This window comes from Hylaeus anthracinus, unplaced genomic scaffold, assembly GCF_026225885.1.
Source record: "Hylaeus anthracinus isolate JK02 unplaced genomic scaffold, UHH_iyHylAnth1.0_haploid 11997, whole genome shotgun sequence".
NCBI lineage: Eukaryota > Metazoa > Arthropoda > Insecta > Hymenoptera > Colletidae > Hylaeus > Hylaeus anthracinus.
The window spans coordinates 13,394,376-13,411,361 of NW_026534344.1; the positions used below are offsets into that span (position 1 = coordinate 13,394,376).

The window sequence follows — 16,986 nt, forward strand, 5'->3', positions numbered from 1 at the left end:
TTGCACACCTGGCACTCATACTTGGCCTTGTAGTGGGCGAACTTCTGGTGGACGTAAAGGGAATTGCTGTTAGAGCATGTCTTGCCACAAACGTCGCATATAACCGGATGCTCCTTGTGGCTGAAACGAATGTGATTCGTCAGGTCGCCCTTCACCTTGAATTTCTTGCCGCAGGTCTCGCAGGAGAACTTGAAATCATCCGTGTGCTTCCTGGCGGCGTGTATCTTCAGCTCGTACTTGTTCTTGTTCTTATAATCGCACTGATTGCAGTGGAATAGCTTCGGCTGGCCATCCGCCGTGCAGTGTCTCATCCTCCTGTGCTTCCTGTTGATGTGCGAATACAGAGACGACTTCTTCGCGGCCTTGAACGTGCACTCGTTGCACGAATACACTTCTGTGTCGTCCTTGTGCTGGAGCTTGTGCGCGTACAAGGCTCTCTTCTTCGAGCACTTGAAGTCGCAGAGGTTGCAGCACTGTTCCTCGCTCGGTTTCTTGCTCTGCTTTGTACTGGAGGTTTCCAAGGGTTCGTCCTTGCAGTCGAACTCGGACGCCAGGAAAACGGTGGCTTCGTCGGTCTCGTCTCTATTCTCCTGAAAAAACGTTTCCGTCAGGTCCTCCATTTCTGAAGATTCCTCGGTGCTCGCCTCCACCCTGGACTTCTTCTTCGACTGGGTATCCACCTCGTCAGGCTTCCTGTGACTTCGAGCAACGTGGGAAATTAAAGCTCTGCTTCTCTTGCAAGTAAAGTCGCAGGAGTCGCACCTGAAGCACATCGCCTTGGCATCCCTGTGATCCCTCATGTGCTTCTTTAGGCTCGACTGGTCCTCGCAGTTGTAACTACAGACAGTGCAGGAAATTTTTTGTGGAACTTCTTTAGGAGCGGCTGACTTGTGGTTCTTTTTAACGTGCAAGGTCAACGTGGATTGTCTGCTACAGCCGAAATCACAGAAGCTGCAGGCATGCTTGCGTTTCTCTGTTGGTTTCCGTGGGACCACTTTTCTAATCCGTTTTCTAGGTGGTGATCTCAATCGACGAGGGTGTTTTTCGTTCAAACGTTTCTTGTAGTGCCAGGAGGTCAGTTTGTTGGATGATTTGTGTCGGTTCAGCATGATCTTCGTGGGGAATTTCATCCCGCAGGCACAGGTGTAAAAGTTGATAGCCTCGTCGCACGGGTACACCAAGGGGTCTTCGCAACGGTTCGCCTGGTAGCTCGTCGTCTGGATATCGTGTTTTTGTTCTGTCTCTTCGACTTTCACTGAGACCTTGGAGTCGTTCTCAGACTTTGCTTCGTCGTTTAATATTGGCACCAACGAGTAATGCAATTTACCGCTGGGATCGACGTGTTGGCAAAGTTGCATCGGCAGAGACTCGTTCCCGATGATGAATCGACCGGAAGTATCCGTGGTCAGGATCTTCTTATCGCAGGCCCGTTCCCTAAAACATAGCAGGAAGAATACGGTTAATATAAGAAGACATTGCGTTGCGGATAGGTACACAGGCATTACTTACTGCAGATCTAAGGCGTCTTTACAGATTTCTATGCGATTGTGTCTGAATTATAAGTATTAGGTTGGGTTCAGTTCTTATTCCGCACTAGACTTTTCTATACGTTTTTATTGCTGTCTTCCTCCCTATCATTCTCTATGGCGTTTCGTTAAAATTCACGCATATTGACATGTCGAGATTGTTCTCGCAATGAGAGGGCACACGAACGTATAAATAGTTTTAAATTAGACGGTAAATTATAAACAGCGGGATTGTATAAAGATCGATGAATACACGAAAACAGACGAGAAAATAAATACAGAAATGGCTATGATACATGGTAATATCATCGTACAGTCGATGGAAAATTGACGTTGATTTTCACAGGGTTCATACGCATAATCGCATTTACATACAGCTTGATTCTTAATTTTCTACGTACTTAATTCTATTTACTTTACCTGTGTTATAAAATACTGAGTTATTAAATCCTAATTTTTTTTTTAAATGTTTCGGATAAAAGTTGAAGAGTTTTCAATGAGATATTACATATTGGACGTTATTTTGAACGGTTGTATAAATAGCTATGGGCATGTGAATAATGTCGTTTTTCATTGTAAATGAATGGTATGAGAACGAAAGGAAATATTTCACTGATTTTTATAGGAAACAAGTTGGCTTAAATTTTGAATAATAAAAGCGTTCTTAATTTTTGTTTATCGGAGAGTATTGTTTATATACTGTAAAAGTAATTGTTAACACATGTGACGATAATATTAAAGATCAATGTTATCGAATTCACAGTATATAAAGATGAAGGTTACCTTTATTATTCAAAATTCTTGTAAATTAGAAAGCTAACTTTGATAAAAAAAAGTAGCGTAACATTTCCCTCCTCAATATTTGTTTTCATACCATTCATTCACAAGAAACGAGAACAGTTTGCATCTCCCTCAAAACGCATTAATTTTTATCTGAGGCACTTCTTAATATCGCTAATAATTTCAATGGCGTGCATCAGTTAAACTGGATACTATATATAATAATCCAAGTACTGATCTCAGATCTTCGCGACTTGATAGAAATGCAATGGCACGATAACTTTTCCAGTGGAAACGTTATGGAAGTATAAGAATGGCGGAAGAATCACAAATTTCCTTAACATCTAATCAGAGTTACGACGGAATCTTCGCTTGGAATTCGGTAGTGTCCACTCCTAAGTCAGCTATACTCTTGTTCTTCCCAAGAGGCATGGGTGGCGAAGACAAATGAGAATCTGGATGCTTCCTTCGATGCTCTATCATATAATACCTTCTCTTGAACGACTGTCCACAGAGGTCACAAATATGCGGCCTTTCCGCGGAGTGTGTCAGCAGGTGTGTGTTCCTCATGTGCGATGTTCTGAAGTTCTTCTTGCAGATGTGGCAAGTGTAGGGTTTGACGCCGGTGTGAGTGGTTGTGTGGGTCGCCAGGTACCGCTTGGACGCAAACACCTTTCCGCACTCCTTGCACTCGTAGGTTCGACTATGCTGCTGCATGTGATTGCCCAGATTCTCCTGAGTTAAAAGCCTCTTGTTGCAGACGGTGCACTGAAACTTGTACTCGTTTAAATGCGCTACCTTTCTGTGTTTATATAAGGAGTAGTTGCTCGTGTAAAATTTCCCACAAATGTCGCACATGTGTTGAGAGCTGCCGTGCGTACCGATGTGGAACTTCAGGTCCCACTCCATCTTGAAGCGTTTCCCGCAGTGCTCGCAGGCGAACTTGTAATCGTCCGTGTGCCGTCTGATGTAGTGGGATTTCAGGTTGTTTTTCGTCTTTGTGCGGTAGTCGCACTTGTCGCAGCAGTGCAAGAGACTCGAGTCGACTTCTTGGTGTACCAGCCTGTGGGCCTTGAGGTCGCACTTGTACTTGAAGGTTTTGTCACAGGTGGCACACTTGAAGGGTCGATGGAAGCTGTGCTTGCTGGTGATGTGACGCAGGATCTTACTCTTCTGCTCGAAGACCGATTGGCAGATGTCGCAGGTATAAGTGCCGTCGTGAAGTTTCTTGAACAAGTCGTCCCTCTGCGTGGCGCCTTTCTTGCTGTTCTCCAATGTCCTTTGGCAGTTGTTCTTATTTGTTTCTTCGTTATTGGAATTTAATAGAGTTCTTCGATTAGCTGACGTTTTTGGAAGCACTCTCTCCAGCAACTTTTCTTCCTGCAAAGTTGATCCATCGGGTGACAAGCTTTCTTCTTGAATCTCGCACGAAGATTGGCGCTTGTTATTTTTGCATTTTTGCGTCTTCGACGCTCGAAATACGATTCTTCGTTGAAGAATGCCCGCCGTTTTACGTGGAACTGTTAACTCGTCTTTAACTTGGGCACCAGCGTTGGGTTCGCTCTTCTGACTTAAACGTTGCGTTGATCTCCTAAAACACGAATGAAACGAGTCAGTAAAGGGGAGCTTTTACGAATACTGCAAGATAGATTGAAGCGTTTACTTTCACTTCCGATCGAGGTTCGAACGGAACATCGCGCGATCGATAAACAATTCACAAATTCTACGAACTTCTGGTACTTCCGAATACACGAATGAGAATAAATTGTAGATATTTTTCAGGTGAATGCTCAATTATGTATTACTTATGTGTACACTTGGTTAAAACATTTCTCGGACAATATTCTGTTGTACTTTGACAATTCAATTGACACTGGTGTTTCGTAAAATTCGCACAACATGATAAAAAGAATAGGTGGTCCTCCTGATAAACTCCATTATTACAAATAATTTCAGTGATTAATTAAAAATCGGTCGTATTATGTATCGTGGAAGTAAATGCTGCTGCATTTGTAAAGTACATTCTATTTCACTATCTCTCAATAAATGTACGAGGTGTTCCAAATCGGCTTATGTACATAATCGTACCAATGCACATAACTAAACTTATACGTTATTAACATTCATTACTTATAAAATCGTATAAAACTCGATATCAACTGTCCTTAGATGAAATCCACGAGAGCATTCTGGTACAACAAATAATCGACGTATTAAAAAAAAACAAAAACACGAGAAATCAATAATAGAAACGAATAATCGGAGTTCACAACTTGAAATAAATTCCCCTTATCACCAAAGAGAGTTTAGTTTCCTGTAATATATCTCTATAATCACGATGTTCACTTCTCTTTCGACTTTCCAAAGAAAAGTCCACAGTTCTCCGCATCTTTTTATCAAACAGGGGGCCTAGACTCCCTCAATAACGTCCGTATCGTCTTTAAGTTTGGTGCTCCGCGTTATATTGTTGATGATGTTCGTTATGGATACGGAGGGCGGCGATTCCGTGGCATCAGGGTGTTTCTTCTTCCAATGAACGCAAAGCGCTGGACGTTGAGTGAAGTTCTGACCGCAGATGGTACAAATATATGGTCTGACGCCCGAGTGCGTCAGCAAGTGGACTTTCCGACTGGTAGCGCTGGCGAATGCCTTGCAGCAGATGTGACACAAGTACGATTTTTCTCCTGTGTGAGTCTTGATATGTTTTCTAAGGGCTGACTTGCGCGTCAACTGGATCCCACACTCCTCGCATATGTACTTCCGCTCGTGCTGCTGCATGTGGTTGTCCAAGTTCTTCTGGCTCTGCAGCTTCCTCTTGCATAGGGGACAGGGGAACTTGGCGTCCTTCGCTCTGTGATTGTGGTTCTTGTGGAAGTAGAGGGAGTTCTTGTTCGGCACTTTGGTGCCGCATACGTCGCAGATGCATGGCTCACCCTCGTGGGTGACCATGTGCTTCATGAAATCGGCTTTTATACGAAACTTCCGGTCGCACTTGTCGCAGGGGAAGGGGAAACTGGTGCTGTGTTTGCGCATGATGTGAACCTGTAACGGAAATTGGCAGGTTGAAGACTTCTTGTGGTGTGGGCGACTGCGTAGATCTTAGTTGTAATTGTAAAATAAAAACTCGATAGTTTAAAGCAATTTGAAACTATTTTCGTTCATTTTTCTTCGTTATCAGTGAACTTCGTTATTCAGAAAACTGTCACTGACCCTGAGTCAGTGTGATTTCAAGAAATATCTTTATTTTATCAATGATCCTTTAAAAATGATGATCTTTACAAAACCAACAAGAATAATTTAGGTTTCAATATTGTGCAAGTCACTTTGTACAAATAGCATTGCAATAAAAGTAAAGGAAAACTGAGATGTTAGAAGAAAAGTACGACTCACCTGCAGGTAAGAAGAGTGGACAGTCGTGAAGTCGCAGTACTGGCAATTGTGCAATACCGCAGCTTCGTGTATAGTCAGTTTGTGTCTCATTAGAGTTCTCTTATGTTTGTACTTTCTCGGACACAGCTCGCATTGGTGGTTGTGCAAATTGTTATGCCTCATCAGCATGTGTCTCTTGTAATTTTTCTCGTAGATGGTAACTTTACAGATATCACAGTAGATTCGTTCGAGCTTCACCGTTTCTTCACAGTTCTCACTTTTTTCCACGTTCGACTTCTTCGCTGATTCGTCGTTCGATCTTTTCGTCGACGTCGCAGTCTTCGACGAGGTTCTGACTAGAACTCTGCTTCTCTTCCTCGGTGGTTGCGACCTAAACAGCCGGGAATGATATTTTAAATCTGTGGCACAGACGTTCATTCTTCTTCATTTTTTTTTTTAAACAGGAAATAAAAGTTTCGCAAACGCATGTGCTAAATAAAGAATTTTCGATCGAAGTGTATTGGAATGAGCGTGTACAGTCATAGCGTAGTTGTTATGTATTTTAGTATTACTTTAAACCTTAGGTACTACTAAATAGTGATTTTCTTAGAATTACTTGCGCAAAAAATCTGCTTTATACCTAACGAATGAAAAAATAAAAAGAGCATTAAGGTGTAGTTTATTTCTACTTATCTTACTTTGCTAATAAGTCGAGTGATTTCAGCATTGTTTTATACGTACGTGTTTATTCACGAAAAGATATTACGAGAGCGACCCCTTCGAAAGTGTCGACCTGGAAATCCCAGAAACAATGTTATACACAATTCTGATGCACTATGGTTCTACTTTAGATTACAATACTTACATGTATGGATAGTACGTAGATAATGACTTATCGTGAAAAATTTGCAAAAGGAAAGCACTGGTAACACAGACTCGGCACTCTTCTTAATAAAATCAAAAGTGACAGCTTCGTATTTCGTTGTTTGGCTATATATAGTTTATTTATTTATCTTTTACAACAAAGTTATTTCAAAAATCGATCTTGCCGTTTTCGCGGCGAATAGGACCCTTAGACACGCTATTAACATGAATCTCGTAACATACTGTATATGATTTCATAAAATTTTGAAAACCATTCTATACCTATCGGAGACTGAAGTTTATATATTGTAAATATATATTACTTCCACCCCGCAACAGACAGTCCCGTCTCGAGTACAACGTTTAATTTTCTCCTATCTCATAATTTCAGTATTTAATTAGTAGTTTCGCGTGTTTCGCGTAAAGCGTTATAAAATGTTATCGTGGAAACACCATCGCGATTAGGAGCAAATTTCTTTCCTTATCGCGTCTCAAAACTCGTAGTGACATCGCTACCAGGCGATTCTCAGCGTCGGCGACCCCCCGCGGGGGCCACGTATTACGAACGGGATGGTTCCGCTCCGGGGAGCTGTAGAAATCCAACACTACCCCGCCATAACGGTAATAAAAAAATGAAAAATAAAAAAAAAATAAAAATAAAAATAAAAATAAAAAATAAAAAGGCGATTCTCAGCGACGAAGGACTCCCCAAACCCTTATCCAATGGAATGTTACGTAAAAAGAATTTCGTGGCTACGTAACAGTTTCTGAGAGAACAGTTCGCAACGCTTTACTCGACCAACACTTTCTGTGAACAACGCGAGGGTAGACTTACGTTTCTATTCACACTGATCTTATAACGCTAATAGAAGATATCAACGACACTGTCGAGTCATAAAGTAATGAAAAACGAAATATAAAATGGAAAAACAATAAGAAAAAAAACCGCGCGTTCAGTCTTTATGTATCGTTTTGTGTTTGAGGAAGGATGCCTTATACTTGAATATCGCCGTACATTTCTCGCACTTATAACTGAGCAAGTGGCGTTTCAGGTGTTTGTGAAGCAATCTCCAGCTGCGGAAACGCCATCGACACTTTGGGCATTTGAACTGCGTCTGAACGGTGTTTCTCTTCGATCTCCTTATGATCACGTTCGACTTGGAGTACTCGGGGGTGTCCTGTTCGGTCTTGACGTCTTCGTGTTCCTCGACTTTGCAAGCGTATCTCCCGCGAGGTTTGTGCACTCGTCGATGGTGGAGCCGAAGAATGTACTCGTTCTGGAAGGCTTTCCCGCAGTTCTCGCAGAGACAGGGCGCGACGACATGTTGTCGCAGGTGCCTCGTCAGGTCCGCGTTTAACTTGAACATTTTCGGACAGTATTGGCACTTGAACGCAAAGAACTTGGTATGCTTTCTGATCTGGTGTCGCTTCAGGCTGTGCTTGCGTTTCGACATGAAGTCGCAGTCGGTGCACTTGTACACCTTGCAGCTGCCCTCGTGGAGCGCCATGTGCAGCTGCAGGGTCCTCTTGGTCTTTAGTCGTCGATGGCAGATCGCGCACTCGAAATTGCGGACCATATTGTGGGTCTCCATGTGTCTGCGCAGGTAGCACGACGACATGAAGACCTTCTCGCAGACGTCGCACACGAACGTCTTCGAGAAGGGCACAGCCTTCGCGTCGTCGGAACGTTCCGCGTTTTGGTTGACGGATCCGTTCACTTCGATGAAATGCTGTAACCCCTCCAACTTCGACGAGGACAATTTATTCGGTGGTTTCTCGTCGACCACGTCTTGAAGCGTGTTTTGAATGTAATCGTGCTCCTCGTCCGTCAACTCGTCGGGCAGTTCCGTTTTGATTTCGATATCGGGCGTCTCTTCTTTCTCTCGCTTCACCGCGCCATCAGCAGCGTTCTCATTAACAGGCAGAAGAAAATATTTGTCGACGTTGTGCACCACGAGATAGGTTTGCTCGAGTGGGTCGCGTGCTGTCGACCTAAAAATATAAAGAATATGTGTCAATTGTACGAACGATACAAATCTCGCGGATTCATTTCTCTTTCGCGCGAATATAGGTTTACGCGGTACGTGTCAACGAGCAAGCGTTTCGCCCCCAACGAGCACTGTCCCATATTCGTTTAATGGAACATGCGACGATACGTAATGCGTCGAGTATGTTCGTGTGTGTTTGTGTAATCGAGAATTTCAAGAATTTGCCGTCGTTCCCGCCGGCAGGGACATCAAATATATTCGCTCGAGATGTAAAAGAATAGAAAATAAAAAAACGTTGTCGCACTGATTGACTTTGAATTGATGCAGTGGTAACGAAATTCTATATATTTTCTTATGCGCTCAGATAAAATACATTATATATATATTATATATAAACAACAAAAAAGAAAAGTAATCGGAGGAATTGCACTTTGCCGCATACCGATTGGTACCTGGTTTTTTTTGTTTGTTTAAGTTTCGACCTTAAAGCAAGAGAAGTTAATCAACCCTACTTGAAGTATTAATTGGTGTGGTTATTCTCGATCGAAACGCCAATTCTTTCTTTTTGTACAACGTTAATAATACAGTTCGCAAGATCTAAAATGTCTGCTGTAATATTATATATGTATACATATATTTCTTCCTTCAAATTTACAGGCGATATAAACTTTTTTTTCCGTAAGAATATGAATATTTATATTACATTTCTATATGGTTCTTATATTTATATATAAAAGCTGTACCTCCGCAAATCGATTTATGAATTAACGATCTTGTTTCCTCGAGATGCAATATAATATCGAATTATCACCAAATCGCTTTAAACTCCCAATTCCTATTCCTATCGTGTTCCGAATCATTAGTCTATTATCGAATTAGCTGCAATATGATTTCATCGATTGCATGCCTCGTACTGGGAACAAATATTTAAACAAAAACATGTGTTGTCGTATGTTAACACTACGTTCACTTTCGCCATTTCAGTCGTTCAAGGACATTCCTCTGACTGTAAAGCAACCAAAATGTTGGTAGGAGTGATAACTTAGTGGCCTTGAACGATCAATTCATTTGGATCGGACTACAGTTACATCAAAGCGATGGAAGCCTTTCAAATTAACGAAATTTTATTATTCTCATTTTCGCAAGTGAAAACGTTGGAACTGTACATATCTTCCACCAAAATTAAACATATTTACAATCATGTCGTTTCATTTTACACAAAGAAAATTATATACTTTCTATTTAATTTGCTCTACCAGTTTACTCTTTCGTTTATCCAGTTTTTGGACGAAGTGTTCAATCGAATAACGAGTTCAAATACGCAGATATGCAAATTCTCAACGAATTGTAGAGATGTTCGCTTCGTTTGATCTGGTCCTGACACAATGAATGCTTTGAAAAACAGGGATCCATACCTTTCGTTATGATTTATCAGAAGTATCGTCATTATTTGGTATTATAATTGGAATTAACAAGACACAAAAACGAAACATTTCTTCCATGCATTCGATATAAAGATTATCACCATGACCCATGTATCACTGGTCAAACTTACAACGTTTAACAAAAATTGTGCAATTTCGGTGGCTGTCGACTGGTTCAGGCGTACTCGATAATAATTCCCACAAACGTTCTTCAACGATAAATTAATTTTTATTAAATAAATCCGTCGCTTCGAGTACCCAAACAAGCCTTCCAGCCCTTCTAAAATTGACGCATCAGCTACACAAAATGAATATTCATCAAACGCAAAAACCTACGCGCAGTCAGGCGATCACGACACACATCGACTAACCGCATCCACGAATCCCGCGTAATCGCCCACATACCACGAAACAATAGAAACTTCTCTAAATCCATTCTAAATAGAACGTCACGCTTAACCCTTTGCACTCGAGAGGTGACTCCCAGTCACAACTAGGTTTGACGTAGCAAATCTACTAGGAATAATGTTTCTTTAGATTTAGTTTCTTTGGATCTCGAATAGTGTCAATAAAATAACAATCGGGCTACATCTTCGAAGTCAATCTAAGCTTAGCATGTGTGGCAATAGAATGCTAAGAAAACATCTCGAGTTGCTGGCAGATACCAGAGAAAAAAGCCTCGAGTGCAAAGGGTTAATCAATCCAGAACGATTCATGATCTCAGCAAATCCGAACTGGCCAACGAAAAACTCCTCTCGTCCGGCAGTTCTTAGCATCCTACGTGAAAAAATGTACAAAAGTGTCGCCTTGATACGCCGTCACCATTGGCTCGTTACTTGGAGCTCTTGTTCACGATGATCTTGTCCTGGACACCGTGAAGCAGATTCGTGATCTTGATAGGGGGAGGCGGTGGGTGGACACCCGGGTGCTTCCTCCGATGCAGCATCATCGGTGACCTCTGCGTAAAGCTTTGGCCGCAAATGTCGCATATGTAAGGTCGTTCGCCTACGTGGGTCAGGAGATGGATCTTCTGGGAGCTGAGACAACCAAACGTTTTCCCACAAATCGCGCACAGGTACGACTTCTCACCCGAGTGGGTCCTCAGGTGTTTCGTTAAACCATACTTGGTCTTGAACTCCATTCCGCACTGCTCGCAAACGTACTTGATCTTGTGGAGCTCCGTGTGACTGTCCAGATTCTTCTGCGTCTTAAACTTCTTGTTGCACGTCTGGCATTGGAACTTCTTCACCTTCGTCTTGTGCTTGTAGTACTTGTGGAAGTACAGCGAGCTCTTGCTGGGGTAGGAGGATCCGCATATGTCGCACACACAGGACTCCGTGTCGTGGTCCTTGACGTGAGTCGTGTAGTCGGACTGCACCTTGAACATCTTGCCGCACTGCTCGCACTTGTAGTTGTAGTCTTCGGTATGCTTGCGGATGTAGTGGATCTTCAGGTAGGGTTTCGTGCGCGCTTTGAAGTCGCAGAGATTGCACATGTGCCAATTAACTGGCTCGTAGTGTATTTCCATGTGTCTCGCTAGGTGGGCGCTGGTTTTGAATCCCTTTGCGCAAATCGCGCACTTGTGAGGTCTGGAGTTGCTATGCTTGTACATGTGCCGCGTGTGCTTGCTCTTGCGGTCGAAGGAAGCGTAGCAGATCTCGCAGGTGTGCACCTTCTTCTTCACGTTCTGTTTCTCGGACCTGAGCTTCTCTTCTACCTGTTTTTTTCTGAAGTCTAGAGGAGCGTCATCCAAGTCGTCGAACGGATCGTCCACCGCGTTATCCTTATCGTCCGTCTTCTCGACGGATTGGCTCAGGGACGACTTCGACGTCGCGTCGTCCTTCGACGCCGGCGTCGTGCTCGCCTCTTCGCCCGGCGCTGGTTCCTTCATCATGAACACGCTCAGCGACGTTGGTATCCGAAAGTAATTCTCTTCTAGCTTTACTATCAGAAAAGTCGGAGCGAGTGGATCTAGCGGGTTGTACCTAAAAAACCATAAAGCTAGTCAGTCGATTACGTTCTAGGCAAATGGCGCGCGAAATAAATTTTTTTCTTTGCTTTGCTAGCCGCGCATGAGCATGCACTTGGCGTGTGATTTGGGCATAAAACTGGCGAACCTTTCGTGAAAGGTCTCTACGAGACACTCGTTTCGTTTACAGGCGTCATTTTAACACTGGCATTGAACTTACGCATAATAATTACGCTGCGGGAAAGAAAGACATGTAATTATTCTAGGAAAAGTGAAATGACGATGGTAATAGTGTCGCTTATAGCTATGGAATCGTGGTGTTTATAATAAGTCTACGATCTAAATAATAAATGCAGCTTAAAACGATATATATCTTGTTCTATCTACAGCGTGTATATTTGTTTAAATATTCAGGATTATGTTTCCTCCTTCTAGTGGACATTTTTAGGGAATAAGATGACCAAACTAACAGATGATGATTAAGTTATCGATACATGTTACAAACGTTAGCGTTACATGTATTTATTACCTCAGTATTTAGTACCATGTACAGTCAGTCTTATAAATATTCGTACCCTCTATGTCTATTGTAGAAATTTGTTTAAATTAAATGGTAAATTTGACGTATGTTTGTATAAATATGTTAAAGTATATATAAATATGTATAAGCTTATTCATATACATATTTTTAATGAAAAATTCATTTGGTAATATCAAAACTATTATTTAATTACATCAAACTTCTTCAATAGACATAAAGGGTACGAATATTTATGGGACCGACTATAGGTATCGATAATTATAATTATATAAATTATTATAGTCTTATATGTACATACATCACTATCAATATTGGATATTAAAGTCACTAAAGACCTTGTAAAGTCACGTGAACCACCCAGAACCCCTCTCCTTACACTTCCTGGTCCCATTATCAAAACAAAACAAAGGACTATAGCCAAATATATCTCTAAAGTCCAGTTGGCCTGAGAAAATTCAATCTCAACAACCCGCAGATCAATCATAACTTCGCGTTCAACACGCAACTCTGATCGACCCGATCGGTCTGCAGCTTTTGCAGATAGCTTCTAGCTAAATCAGCGATCTGTGGATGCGTCGAATGCATCGGTGGCAGGGGCCCAGGATGTTGCTTCCGGTGTCTGAGCAAACTGGATCGTTGGGTGAAATCCTCCTCGCAGACGTCGCATTTGTAAGGTCTGATACCAGCGTGCGTCAACACGTGCTGGTAGAAGTTGCTGCTATTGTTGAAGATCTTCTGGCACAGAATGCAATCGTACAACTTCGCTTGGCCGTGCTTGAACCGTTTGTGACTCATTAATTCGCGCGTCCCGCGACACTCCTTGCCGCAATCCTCGCACTTAAAGCCCTTCTCGTGGAGTCTCAGGTGGTTGTCCAGCCTGCTCCTGTGGAGGAACTTCTTCCGACACAGGTGGCAAGTGTGCTCATACTTGATCTCGCCGATCCGTTTCTTGTGCCTCCATTCGTGAGCTTTCACGTCCTTCACCTCCTTGCCGCAGAACCGACAGACGCGCAGCTCCAAGACGTGAGTTCTCTTCATGTGATGCGTGAGGTCTATCTTCAGCTTGTAGCTGCGACCGCAGTGCTCGCAGACGTACTTAGGCTCGAATGTGCTGTGGATGCGTATGTGGTGCCTCCTCAGGCTGCCCTCGCTCTTGTACTTCACGCGACAGATCTTGCACTCGAAGAAGTAGTCGGATCGATGGATCACCTTGTGCTCCTCTAATGCTTGAGCCGTGTGGCATGCTCTCTTGCACAGGTTGCACTGGTAGGGCCTGCGATGCACGTACGACACGTGGGTCTCCACCTTCTGAGCGTTGCTGAAACGCTTCTCGCAAAAGGGACAGGTGTTTCGAATTTTCTCCAAGACCTGGTCGACCTCGACTTCGCCCTTTTGCGATTCTGACGGGCGTGCTGGAGATTTTTCCTGGTTTGAATCTGATTCGCTTGTTGATACGCAGGAATTGCTAGCGATAGCCATCGATGACTGCTTTCCAGGTATCTCCCGAGCCTCTGATTGCTCGCAGTCTGTTGGTAGAATGGGATTTATCCCGTTTGATGTTTCATCCAATTTTCTTTTCCTTTTACGAACCACTACTATACGGACGATCGAGTTCCGATCTGGGCTTCTTCGTTGTCCAGCGTCGAGTTTTTCTCTGAAACAAGGATAATGCGTGTTAGTGCGTGAAAAGTGGACGTCGTTCGTCGAATGTCATTTTTAAATTAACGAAACGGATTGTTTGTTGTTGACAGGAACGCGGGAGAAAAGGCTTCATCAAAATTCTTCTTGTTTTGTTTAGCGACTGTTGGAGATTGGATACCTAGCACCGAAGTCACTGTTTTCGTAACTTTGGAAATATATTTGAAATATAACTTACTTTTGCGCTGTTTCATACACACTTGAGACTTTATAACGAATTACAGCGAACATCACTCATTGTTGATCAGGGAACTTGATATTACTTTCAATTTTGCACACGATATTTCGGTGCTACGATTCTTCTAAAATATCAGGTAAGTCGTTACGTATTACAAAATATTCGAAGCGTATAATCAACATGTTGTAATTCAATTTTTACGAGATATTATTCGTTAACATATCAAACATTTACAAACATATAGCTACGTAACAGGATCTGGGAATATTTTAGTAAGTGGAAGGTGAATGATTTTCAGTTGATTTTATTATGAAAGCATAGTCTATCTAATAAACTGTTCAGCGAGTAAGATGTTAATGTTTCGAATGTGATTTACAAAACAAACATTGAGAGAAGACTGATGACTTGTACACGAATATACATCCACTATCGTGTATCCGGCATACATATTTTTAATACGATATGACGTACTCTAAGAGACAGTTAAGATGTCGAGGGAATATGCTTTTTGTTATAATAGTTAATTAGGAAGTCTTGGATTCTCATTTTTTAACTCGCACGCGCGTAACGTAAACATTTTCCCAAAAATCGTGAGCGCAAATGTATCGCAGGTTTGAAAACTGATCACTGACGCAACGAAAACCTCTGCAACAGAAATATCATCTCATTTTTCTAATCACCGACAGGGAACAATAATAATAATAATAATAAAAAAAAAAAAAAAAAAAATCTCACTAGATATAAAAGACACGAAAAAGACCTTAGATCATTTCTGAAATGCCCTCGAAAGCATGTCAGCGTTCGTAAAATACTTCTTCCGGTATTTAAGTCTGATAAATATTTCATATACGTACACTTTTATCAAGACGCAGTCTACAAACATTGCAACGTATTTCGATCTATAACAACGATCTTCGCAGGTGCTGAATGCGGTGAAAGGCGAAATACTTTCAACACTTAGCGGTCCATGTTTTTAATCTGTTAAAAGACTATACATGTCCGATTACTTTCACAAATAGAAATTACGTTGTTGACAGGATTGTAAAGTGGCTTTATTTACATTAAATTGTAAAATTGATGTGTTTCGTTTTTTAAACAAAATTTGAGAATGAACAAAAGATTGGATGAAAATGTAAAAAAATGTATATTATTACACATGACGAGTGTGATGGGAGGGGAGAGTACAAAATTTAAAAAAATTCGCAGTTTACAAACAACCCCAAGTCATGCTGTGACTTTTGCTACTCAAATTAATATATGAATTTTTTACAATATCTTCCCACCTTTATGACATAGTCATTATATCGTCACTATAAAATTTCTATAGTCTTTTTTTATTAAATGTTGACACAGTCTACAGCACGAACTTATGGGATGACCTAATACAGTACCAAACTGCTTAGAATTCCTAGGACCGCTAAGGGTAAACATCAATCGACCATTTCACGCGAGTATGCGACAGTTTTAAACACTAAGATTTTTGCAAAATTTTCTTCGCTATGGCCGCAATGGAGGTCTTGTCGCTCAAAGGTGGCAGAGGTCCCGGGTGCGTGCTTCGATGCTTTTTGAGGCAGTGCCTCTGAGTAAAATTATCCCCGCAAATATCGCACTTGAAGGGCCTGATGCCAGCGTGGGTGACCACCACGTGGGTGTGCAAGCTGGTTCTGTTGTTGAACTTTTTATCGCAAATCGAGCACACCAGGCTCGGCCCATGAATCAATTGCTTGTGTTTCTTTAGAGCTGTTGGACGGTCGAAGACCTCCTTGCAATGTTTACACTTGAAGCCGGTCTTGTGCATCAACAGATGATTGTCCAGGCTGTTGCGCACTTGGAACTTCTTAGAGCAGAGGTGGCAACAGAACTGATAGTCGACCTTCTTGTTAGCCTTTCGATGCTGGTTCTCGTGGTCCACGATGTTCTTGACAGCTTTACCACAGAATCTACAGACGTGTGTGACGTCCATATGGGCGCGATCGATGTGCACAGCCAGGTCGCTCTTCAATCTGTAACGTTTATCGCAGTGGTCGCACACAAACTTCGCTTCGATGGTGCTGTGCACCCGTATCTGATGATTCCTCAGTCCAGACATGCTCTTGTACCTCATACGACAGAAAGGGCACTCCAAGTAATCCACGGAGTGGGTCTTCATGTGATCTTCGAACGATTCTTTGCGAAAATAGACGAGGTAACACTGTTTGCAGCGGTACGGTTTCTTGTGATTGCGGAAGACGTGTCTGTCCATCTCCTTCTCGTCTATGAAGCTCTTCTGACAGAACGGACAAACGGTTCGCAGTTTCTCCAGCATCAGGTCCATCTCCCCTTTGGGTGAGTCGGGCTCCAGGACTATCTCTGGTTCCTGAGTGACGTTCTTGTCCTCTGGTTTCTCATCGCTCCCCTTTCGAGCCTCCACCACCGATTCTTTCTTTTCTTTAGGTTGTTTAACTTCCGTCATCTGCTCGATCGCTCGAGTAGGCGTACCGACCGTCAATGGTTCGGTTTTCATTTGCGGCGTTACCAACGATTCGGGTTTGAGCGGCACGGTGACCTTCTTCACCTCGTAGGAAATCGTACCGTCTTCGTCTTGAACAGGTATCAAGACGGTTTTGATTATGTTGCAGCCCGTCTCGTCCATTACTTCGACGGGCACTA

The 16,986-nt window shown here is 42.4% G+C and overlaps 1 protein-coding gene across 1 annotated transcript in view; it reads right to left on the reverse strand.

The window, feature by feature from the left end:
• Positions 1-16,986, reverse strand: part of LOC128889587 (zinc finger protein 91-like) — a 79,503-nt gene that overhangs the window by 11,125 nt on the left and 51,392 nt on the right. The window lies entirely within an intron of this gene.